At 45.0% G+C, this 11,569-nt stretch overlaps 1 pseudogene; it reads left to right on the top strand.

Annotated features, from left to right (window-relative positions):
- Window positions 1-27: 27 nt before the first annotated feature.
- LOC110472977 (putative G protein-coupled receptor 19) lies at window positions 28-10,103 on the top strand (annotated as a pseudogene).
- Window positions 10,104-11,569: the final 1,466 nt, after the last annotated feature.

Genomic DNA, 11,569 nt, shown 5'->3' with positions numbered 1-11,569 from the left:
GCCGCGCTCCTCCCGCGGCCCCGCCCGGCGCGACGGCGGCCGGCTCGGGCCCGGCCCCGCTCGGGGGAAGGCGGCGGCGCCGCCCTCATGCAGCCCTGGTCTGTCCCGGCAAGCTTCTCCTGCTGCTGTGGGGCCCTGAGCTTGGAATATCCCGGGTTGGAAACGTGTCCTGACTCTGCACAGACACTCCGACAGTCTCCTCTGTGCATCCCTGAGAGCGCTGTCCAAACGCGCCCGGAGCTCTGGCGGCCTTGGGGCCATGACCGCTCCCTGGGGAGCCTGGGCAGTGTCCGACACCATCTGGGGAAAGAACCTTTTCTGATATCCAGCCTAGCCCTCCTCTGACACAGCTCCAGGCCATTCTCCAAGTCCTGCTCCTGGTCACAGAGAGCAGGGACGGGAGCTGCCCCTCTGCTTCCCGTCATGAGGAAGCAGCAGATGGCCGTGAAGGGCCCCCTCAGTCTCCTGCAAGTCAAGTCTTTTTCCCCCTCACAAGTTAAAACAACTTCTCCTCTCAATCGCCTTCGGGAAATTTACTTCCCCCCCCCCCAACCGAAGGGAAGGAGGACGGGTGAATAAAGCTAAACAATACAGTTCAGAACAGGAGAGCTAGACAGAACTAATGAAGAAAAGTCAGTGTAGCTGTAAATTGATACATGACAGCCAATAAAATTTGATAGGATAGAACACAGTCCTGCAAAAACTGTGTATTAATTAAAACTAGTAATCAAAACCTTCTGCTAAAGGTTTGATGGCATTAATCTTTCCTTCATGCTGCTCAACCAGAACTTCCTGTCTCTCACATTCACCTCTTCCCACAAGATCCTTCAAGCCTTTTTTTTGATGCAGAACAAATTGAATTGTGCTGGGCTACATCTGAGACATACTAAACACCTCATCTGAATGGCAATGGACTGTGACTTCTCTAGCAAATACACTGCAAAAGAGACTCAAGGTTTTGACTCATATTTCATAGTAAAAGAGCTTAAAATTTAAACAATCTAATAGCTGCCTGGAAAGTCTTGTATTAAAGACATAGATACTGCTCAGAGCTGGGGCCTTATAACTCACTAAGAATGAAGTGAAATACCATCAGGCACATAGAGAGTTTCCTCTGGAACACAGCGTGGAACCTCCTTTTCAAGGGAAAGCTCCTTTCAGCTCTCCTAATGTTTTAGCCACAAGATAAATCCTGATAGGGAAACAAAACTGTTGGTAGCACAGGTGGTCCCAGTAAACTGCCCAGATTTCCAAGTCTAGTTGAAAAAGATATGCACAATTTTATCCATGATATATTTATTTTTTGTAAAGTATACCAGTATATCATCCTGAAGGACAGGAGAAAAAAAATCTAAGAAAAACATGTAAACAAAAAGGACTATGTGATTTGTTTATATCTAGGAAATCAAAACATTGACAAACATATGGAATAAGGAGAATTGAATACCTCTGAATGTTTTTCTTAACTGGAAAATTGACTTCTTGCTCCATTTGCTTCGCTTTCCTGCTTTTAAACTGGACTTTTCAGTGATAAACTAGTAGTTGAATTTTCCTCTCTGCTGCAGCACAACCAAACCAGAGTCCAACATCTTGTCTCAATGGCCATATTCCAGAGGAGGCATTTATATTTAATAATATTTTACAAAATTTGGAAAGCAACACATTCCCTTGCATTCACCACCTGCTGATTTTAGTGGGAGGAAATCCACGTCTGTCTGAGCTGATGAGCTCTTTGCTCTGCTGGTGACACCGTGGCCAGCACTGACCTGCAATCAGTGTTAGTGCCTTCAAGATCCCAGGAATTTCAATGCTCTCTAACAGTAAAACTTGGTGCTGATTTGTAGAGGAATTTTTAACAGAAAGCCTCTCCCATTTGGCTACCAAGCCCTTTCCAACTTTCCACCGCATTTGATTTCAGAGATGCTTAGGAAGATGAACTTGGCATCTTCCTGCCTTGGGATAAATCAGGAGGAGGGGGAATAAAACCAGTATGGAATTGAAAACTCTGTTTCGTGAAGGGCTTGAATGTGGGGTGGCAGGCAAGACAATGTGTGTTAAAGTTCTGAAACTCTCAAAGTGTGAACCAGTTCATAAAATCCCAGTTACTGAGCATTGGAGAGGAACAGAGTTTGGCTGCTCATATGCTTATCCAGGAATATGTTATTATGGAAAATGTGTCATCCTAAGGTGATTGTCCTTCCAGAGCTGGGCGATGCCAGTCGTGTCTGATACTCTTATCGATGACCATGGCTGAGAGTGCCGAGTGCCCCACTGGGCAGCCAGCAGATGACACCGATTTGTGCCAGTGTTGTTGATCTGCAGGAGGGTAGGAAGGCTCTGCAGAGGGACAGGCTGCATGGGATGAGGTTCAGCAAGGCCCAGTGCTGGGTCCTGCACTTGGGCCACAGCAGTTCTCAGCTTGTAGAGCTCTGTTACAAAATCGGGGGCAGAGGTTCTTGGTTGACTGTTGGTGTCAGTTGCTTCTGGCAGTCCTTCAGTTGTTGCTTGGGTCACCCGTAGACCTGCAGAACCTTTGGGCTGGTCCTGCTGTGAAGGGTCAGCCTTGCTGCTGCCTTGGTGGAAGGCCGCTGACCAAGGTAAGGACATTCCCCATCTCCCTGGATTTTCTCCAGAGCACAGAGATGCACAGCAGCTGACTGCAGCCACATGTATTGAGAGTGCTGACAAGACAAGCTGAGGGTCCACTGCTGGAACTCTAAAAGCTGCCCCATCCCTCCCTCAACCTCTCATCTCATCTGTCTGAAGAAACTGACTTCCTCCCTCAGTATTTTGCTTCTGCTTCAAAGCTCAAGGTCAAGTCAAGGGTACAGGGATCCTCTTGGTCTGCTTTTCTGACACTTCCGTGGACAACAGGAAGTACAGCTCATTTCTGGGATCAGTGGGGCACGTTCTGCTCATTCAGTTTGCAGCTCACCTGAACTAGTGACATGGCATCTCAGTCTCCAGCTCTGAATGGGACACTCATCTTTCTGTAGACATAAATGCCTGTCTGAAATAGTCAGGACATTCCTAAAAATCTGCATGAAACTTAATGTTCTCTGCCATACCATATAGTGTCACTATCTATTTCTGACCCTTTTCTCTGAAATCTACCGCTCTAAGGAGTACGGAGACTACTTAAGAGTTATCTTTTATTGATTAGTTTGGGCTTTTCACACAGAGTTGTTCAACAGAAACTTCTTTCTGTCTGCAGCCTGAGCAAAAGATTTAGCCGAGTTTTCTCACAGCATGGATAACAGCAGTGGTCCTGTTCTCCTTACCTTGCTCCTGCTGCAGAACATGAGCAGCCCCAAAGCCTCCTCCCCTCCTGCTGGCTACGACATGGCAGAACCTCCAGCCCTGGGAGCCGGCCCCAGCAGGAACCACTCTCTGGTAGAATATGGGCTGAGGCCCGGGGAAATCGCAGCTGCCAGCGTGGCTTGGGGAGTGCTGTGGCTGATCTCTGTCTTGGGAAACTTCCTCGTTTGCTTAGTGATTCACAGGAGCAGGAGGACGCAGTCCGCCACCAACTATTTTGTAGTGTCCATGGCCTCTGCTGACCTCATAAGCAGTATGGGGAGTGCACCCTTCCTGCTGCTGCAGCTGAGCTCCGGGCGGTGGATGCTGGGCAGCGGGGTGTGCCGGCTGGTCAGGTACATCCAGTACCTCACACCTGGGGTCCAGATCTACGTGCTCCTCGCCATCAGTGTGGATCGATTCTACACTCTCATACATCCCTTGAATTTAAGGGTTTCCAAGGAAAAAGCCAAGAGAATGACTCTGGTCTCTTGGCTCTGTGGTGCTCTGTTTGCATCACCAGCCTATTTTCTCTGTGGCTCCAGAAGTGACCACCACTGCAACTTTTTCCTCCCCAGTTCTTGCCTAGGAGCTGCCTCTGGTGTCATCCACCTCTCAGTGCTGTTGCTTTTGATCCCATCACTCCTCATTATCCACTGCTACCAGAAGCTCTTCACCTGCATTTGGAGAAGTGGCACTGAGGACACAGGTGGCAGGAGGACAATGAATCTTGTCTCAAGAAGAAAAGTGAAAACTGTCAAGATATTCTTCATCTTTGTCTTGGATTTTCTTCTGTTCTGCCTTCCTTCTTCATGGTACAGTTGTGGCACCCACAGGAAACAGACTACAGAAAGAGCTCCTTGCTTTTCCTGGCCATCACCTGGATCTCTTTCAGTTCCTCAGCCTCTAAGCCAACCCTCTTCTACATCTATAATGCAAACTTCAGAAGAGGGATGCAACAAATTTGTTGCATGTGGAAATCCCTAGAAGCAACATCTACACTATTACCACCAGTTCCAGGACAGCTGAAAATAATCACATTATCCCAGCTGGTGCTGGGATATCCCAGCACCAGCCCAGCCTCACAAAGACTCCACCTGTGATGCTTTTAAGAGTTTTTAGAGAAGTCAAGGAGCATGAGCTTGCCAGGCCTGGTGAATCCAATCCCACAAATACATTTGCCAAGAGGGTTTCATTACTTTGAAAAGGAATGGATGAGCTGTGGGGGTGCTATGTTTCCCCAGAAGAAGGAGGATATTTTAGTCTTTTGAAGCAATAAATAGGTGCATATTTTATACCAGCTCCTTGGGTAGAAAAGAATAAATGGTCTGTATTATTTAATGGCTTGGGTTTGATGCATTTGTTCTATTTTATTTCAGTTTTTACCTTCTGCTTCAGGGAACTCCTTTCCTGGAATCTACAAGAGTCCTTACACTCTCTGTCTTTAGGGAGAAAAGGGAAAGAAAGAAATACTGATTGTTACAATCCCTGTAAAGGATGGGCCATAGTGTATAAGTGCCTAAATCCACCCAAAGCCAGCTAGGCTTCCTTCCAGTATGTCCCTGGGCATATTCCTGCACTGAGCTTGTCCATCTTTTTCAGGCCTCATTGGTCTGGTGGCCAGGGTGGTGTTGAGTTAATGGCTTGACTGGATCATCTGAGGGATCTTTTCTAACCTAAACAATTCTAGGACTCTGTCTCCTTCCAGTCTTCCTGTGCCTACATTTCTCTTTGGGAATAACCTCCTGGAAAAGTTACAGCAGATTGTTTCAGCAGGGTTTGATTGCAGAAGGGGTTCCTGGACAAATTTCCAACTCACAGCTTAGGACTCCTCCTCCACACAGGCCCCAATGGATGAGCTCAGGCTCTGCCTGTTCCAGTGTGTGACTATGGAGCCACAGAGCCATTATTCCATTGAATGGAGTTTTGGAATATCCTGGCTTGGAAGGAAGCCCTGGCCCTGCACAGAGACCCCAAAAATCCCACCCTGTTCCTGAGAGTGTTGTCCAAACACCCCTGGAGCACTGGCAGCCTTGGGGCTGTGACCAATCCCTGGGGAGCCTTTCCCTGATATCCAACCTAAGCCTCCCCTGACCCAGCTCCAGCCATTGCCTCGGGTCCTGTCCCTGGTCCCAGAGAGCGGATCTGCCCCTCTGCTGTCCCTTGGGAGGAAGCTGCAGATTCTACTGAGGGCTCCCCTTGGTCTCCTCCAAGTCAGTTTTCTCCCCTCACAACTGAAAATACAATTTCTCAGTTACTGCATGCTGTTTGTCTCCCCAAAACAGGACAAGGCTCTTTCAACAACCTCTGTAAAACAAACTCAGTAGATTTTTTCGGGCAAACACAAGTGGATTCATCCCTGGTAATATTTTCCCCATGGAAACAAGATGGTGACACTGTCATGTGTAAATCTGGACTAGGTAGTGCTGCTTTTCTTAAATTTCATCTTTTTCTCCTGTGCCTCAGGACATGTTTATGCAGATGATAATTGGTTTTTTTGGTAGCAATATGCTTGTGCCCCTGACTGTGACCAGGAGTTCTGGTTTTAATCTGTTTGTTTCTTATTACAACAGGGCTGTAATATTTTCATTACTAATACAGTATCTCACAATGACTTCATCCTCTTTAGCACAATTATTGGTCAGAATGCATTATGAATGATGGACAGTGAATTATTACTAATGCTAATTAAAGTATAAACTTTGCAATTACTGATTTCCACAAGATTTTTGGTAATTTTACAGATTTTGAGGAATGGAATGTCCGTCCTTTGTTAACAGCTGATGGAAAAAGGACAAGGAAATAGATGATGGATATTTTGTAGCAGTGTCTGATAAATGTTCAAAGCTAAGACTAATTATTTAAATTATGTAAATCTTTGTATTCTCAAAGTTAATTCTGAAATGAACATGTCCAGTGATCAAAGACAGCGAGGCATCTGAGTGAGTATTTGGGCTTGAGCATCCAAAAAAAGTTGAATCTGTCCTGAACCTGAAAATTGAGGATTTTACATCCTGAACTAAAAATTGAATTGTTAGCAGTAGTAAGGTGCAGTAGTAAGGTGCATGAACACACCTCTAGAGTGTATACAAGCTGCAGACATGGGATATAAAATGACACTGAATATTATATAATGCATTCATAAGTATCTCTTATAAATAATAATTGTTTTTCCAATTAAAAAGGAGTGAATATTTGCATCCTCATTTTCAGCATATGTGTCAGATATACCCCATTGCCCTCATGATGAGGAGTCATTGTCAAAGCCAAGAGAAACGCTGTGTATTTCTACACCCCTCTGCTCCTATACATACTCAGGACGACACTTTGCAAATCAGTTTGAAATACTCAACAATGCCTTAAGCCAGTCTTACTGAACTTCTGAAGTACTGCTGTATATTTTCACTAGAACATTCTTACTTAGAAACCACTCAGAATTTTATCTTATTTTCCACATTACGGTAACATAAGAAGAGACCTTTTGTTGTTGAAAGCATGTAATGCCAGTCCCAGAACAAGATCAGCTGAAGGTGTTATATGTTAGCTTTGAGTTCCTGTTTCATGACTTCAGTGTGGGTCACTTGCACATCTTGGGTTGCAGTATCAAAAATTATTGATTTCTTTTAAAATCCTCTCCAAATTTTCCTGGTCTTCTTAGAAAGAACCCAGTAAGTCACAATTATTGTTTACAAGTCAGCTTTCAGTAGAGTGATCTATGTTCAGCACACTGCTGCATTTGGTAGATTTTACTCCTGATGAACATCAAAAGAACACCCTCCAGCTTTGGGAGGGTGCTTTTAAAGAAACATTTATGGGATGTTCTAGTTGCTAGAGCACATAGCTCTCAAGCTCATTCCATTTTTCCACAATCTTTACTTCCAAGGCTTCTTTTCTACAACAAATTTTAAGCAGATCTTATCCCAGATACCTTTATTTAGATTTCCTGGATTCTGCCAAGCTAAAGACAGTCCCAGATTTCCAAAAACTGAAATGCCTCAGATGCCAAGTGTCTTTGCTGAGCTCATCATATCTAGCTGATTGTGTTGATTCTGGGAAGAATGTAGGATCTGCTTCTCTGCTGGAAATGTCCTGGTTGACATTCTGGGCACTCAGAGTGGTGGGGTGGTACTCACCAGGGAGCTCCCCGTCCTTCTTTGTGTAGGAGAGCTAAGTCAGCTTGGCTTATTGGGATTGCTTGGAATGCAGTGGCAAAACCCTTGGCCAGCCTTTGTGCTTGTGCTCTTTAAATCTCTGCAGAACACACTAAGCCTGACTTTCTGCATGTTATGTGCTCTGGAATCAGCGAGGGGTTTAGAACTGCCAGAGAAAGCAATAGACAGCTCTCTCAAAAAATTACAGGCGATAGAAGTAAGAAATTAGAAAATATGCTCCACTTTGAGCATGAGGTGAATAATTTCAGAAGAGTTACTGCCCAAGGCTCCAGCTTAGCTGTAAAAGAAAGTAAAGTAGACCTGGTACATTAATAATTTCAAGTTCAGTTTACTGCTCTTTAATATCAGCTTGGTAATCAATTGAAGGTTATATAAAAGAGCCCACAGCTCACAAAAAAGACACTTTGTGGAAACTTTAGATAAAATTAATAAAATGTCATAGATGACTGTTTTAAACTCTTATATGTAAATGTAAAAATGCCCAACTGCACTTACTCTGAAGGGATCACTGTCATCTTTTCAAGCTGCCTCTTCAGTTATAACACACAGCTCCTATGTAAAGAGTCTCTCCTGAAGCAATAGTTCTATTTGATCAATCTTTTCAGATATATTTGAAATAAGCACCCACTTTTCATGGTATTCTGTTACAACCCTAGAACCAATACCAGTATTCTTTTCCTCCAGTGCATCACTAATGATTTAAACAAACCCAATCAAACAATGCTGGGACACTTAATATAATTAAAGAAAGGAATCAAGTAACAGCTGATGTTAACTGTGCAAGAATTTATATTGTCTCTTATTATTTGAAGGTTCTCTGTGGCTCCTATCTGGTTACCTCTTCAGCAGTGACCATAGGAAACCTATTTCATGAAGTAATTTTGTCTTCCTTTAGTGCAACATAAGGATACTTTGCTCTACATGGTAGCAATTTATTTTAGTTCATCTGTTTTATTAATATCTGGATATTGAAAATGCTGTGGACTTATATAAAGCTATGCTATGATTTATTATGAAAGAATTCTGCTGGCCTAGTGAAGAGCACTTAAACTGCACACCAAGATTGTCCAGGTGGAATAACATGAGAACATGAAATTTGGGTGCATCATTATTAAAATTACTCTCATTGAGTGCATTGTAATTATTGTTTGATTTCCCAGAGTGCCTAAAGTAGCAAGCAGGATCAGGACCCTGTGATGCTGGCATTTGTCCAATAGAAATTAGCACTCTTGAAACTTTGCTGAACTATGGTGCAAAAGTCATGGAATCAAACCTTTTCCCAGCAGCAGAGGAAAACACATTTCTTTGTCAGTTCTTTCACCTGGTTCTTCAGCTTTCATCTTCCCCCCTCCTTGTTGTGAGAGACAACCTAAAATAGCAACGATACCAAGCTAAGAGACTGAGGCACAAAGTATGTATATTTTTCATGGGCCTGAACTACTGTGGAATAATAGTTAAGCCATGCAAGTGATTTGCTTATCTGAGATTTTTCACATACACGTGCACACACACGCACACACACGCACACACACAAAGATAAGCTGAATACTTGAAATCCCTGCTGAAATTAAAAATGTGGGTTTTTCTTAGGAGATGTGTGTTGGATGGCTGTGGACTCATCAGGGCTCATAAAAATGAGAGTTAACAGGAATTGAAGTCCCTCACCACTGTAATAGTGGTGAGATGTGATTTTTGGGTGGGTGGGGGTCTGGGGCAGGGCAGGGGGTTTTTGGACAGGGTCTCTTTGCTCTCTCAAGAGTGCTGAATCCTATGAGTACCACTGAATATCCTTTGGAAAGGGATACATCCTCAGAGTATGGTTCCAGTACACAAGCTGTTGTACTTCGTTGGTTTTGTTTTGGGATGGTTATGGATACCAGTTATCAGTGAGGTTTATTTTAAAATCTGTCTTGGTTTGACAAGACAGGAGTCTGTGAAGGAGGGCAAAAGCCTCCTGTGCAATGGAGAAGGTAAACCCCCTCCAAATTACCAGGATTTTTAAATTAAAAGGCTCTCAGGCAAAGATATGGGAATGGGAGTAACAATTCTTTACTAGGAGAAAACTAGATAATAATTTAAAAAGGCAAATGCAATTGGTACAAACAAAACTAGTGATAAAGTCTACAACCTGAGGAGTCAGGGTGTTGGTAGCAGTCTGGTTGAAATGATAGCTGCTCCTCTTGCAGTGGCTGATGAATTGCAGCTGAAGTGGTGATCTTTGGAAGGGTATAGTTTTCTCTGAAGATCTGGTGGCAGTTGGGCCGGTCTTCCTCTGCGCCGGGGCCGCCTCTGAGCTCCGCTGCCGCCGCCTCACCTTGCTCCGGCCGCTTCTCTCTGGAGTCCTGCCGAAGGAGCTGCTTCTCTGGGAAATCCCACAAAGAGAGAGCCGCTCTGTCTCCCAAAAGGTACCACTTTATACAATAAAAGAGTGCTTGGCTTCCCCCTCCGGGTGGAGCATCTCACAATGGGATGGTGTTACATTACCAGCCCTGCAGTGAGTCAGTCAATGGCCCATTAACAAACCATTACCTCTTTGGAGCAAACTATTGTTCTTGGAAGAGATAACAAACCTGCCCAACCTCCAACAGATGGCAAATAGAATACAAGCTTATCTTACAAACCAGGACATTATCCACCCCTTATTCTATTTCTATCTGCACACAATGAAATCTTACACCCAGTTCTCACTTAAGACCAAGTTTCCCTGTGGTACACAGTGGGTCTCCCCATCTTTCTGCATTACCCACCAAGTGTAACCAGGTCCTTGAGCGAAGACAATCCCACAAATGGGTTGGTCTTTGCCTGAGGTGGGATTAATCCAAACAGTTTTCCCTAAAATACCTTCCATATGTACTACAGGGACCTTATCTCCATCTACTCTGTGTAAGGGTTCTGACTGGGCAGGGCCAGCTCGATTGACAGACCCTCAGGTGTTGACCATCCAGGTTGCTTTTGCCAGGTTAATTTCCCAGTTTCTAAATGTTCCCCCACCAAGTGCCTTTAGGGTAGTCTTAAGGAGTCCGTTGCACCGTTCAACTTTGCCGGCAGCTGGAGCATGATAGGGAATATGATATATCCATTCGATACCATGTTCTCTGGCCCAGGTGTTGATAAGGCTGTTCTTGAAATGGGTGCCATTGTCAGACTCAATTCTCTCAGGTGTGCCGTGTCTCCACAGGACTTGCTTTTCTAAGCTTAAGATGGTGTTCCGGGCAGTGGCATGAGGTACAGGGAAAGTCTCCAGCCATCCAGTGGTGGCTTCTACCATGGTCAGCACGTAGTGCTTGTCTTGGCGTGTCTGGGGCAGTGTGATGTAGTCAATCTGCCAGGCCTCCCCATACTTGTACTTGGACCACTGCCCACTATACCATTTGGGCTTCACTCTCTTGGCCTGTTTGATGGCAGCACACGTCTCACAGTCATGGATAACCTGGGAAACACTGTCCATGGTTAGATCCACCCCTCGGTCTCGTGCCCACTTGTAGGTGGCATCTCTGCCCTGATGACCTGAGGCATCATGAGCCCATCGAGCCAGGAACAACTCCCCCTTATGGTGCCAATCTAAGTCTATCTTTGACACCTCTATTTTTGCTGCCTGATCTACCTGCTCGTTGTTTTGGTGCTCCTCATTAGCCCGACTTTTGGGGACATGAGCATCTATGTGACGGACTTTCACCATTAGCTTTTCCACCCGAGAGGCAATGTCTTTCCATATATCAGCAGCCCAGATTGGCTTTCCTCTACGTTGCCAGTTGGCCTTCCTCCACCTTCCCAGCCAGCCCCACAGAGCATTGGCTACCATCCACAAATCAGTATAAAGGTAGAGCTTTGGCCACTTCTCCCTTTCAGCAATGTCCAGAGCCAGCTGAACGGCCTTGAGCTCAGCAAGTTGGCTTGATCCACCTTCTCCTTCAGTAGCTTGTGCAACTTGGCGTGTGGGGCTCCATACGGCTGCTTTCCACTTCCGGTTCATCCCTACAATGCGACAGGAATCGTCAGTGAAAAAAGCGTAGCAGGTCTCCTCTGCTGGTAGTTGGTTGTATGGTGGAGCCTCTTCAGCCCTTGCCACTTGTACTTGCTCCTCATCATCAGTGAGACCA

The sequence above is a fragment of the Lonchura striata genome, chromosome 1A (genome assembly GCF_050655825.1).
Source record: "Lonchura striata isolate lonStrDom1 chromosome 1A, ASM5065582v1, whole genome shotgun sequence".
In the NCBI taxonomy this organism is placed as follows: Eukaryota; Metazoa; Chordata; class Aves; order Passeriformes; family Estrildidae; genus Lonchura; species Lonchura striata.
This window is presented reverse-complemented; position numbering and strand designations above follow the sequence as displayed.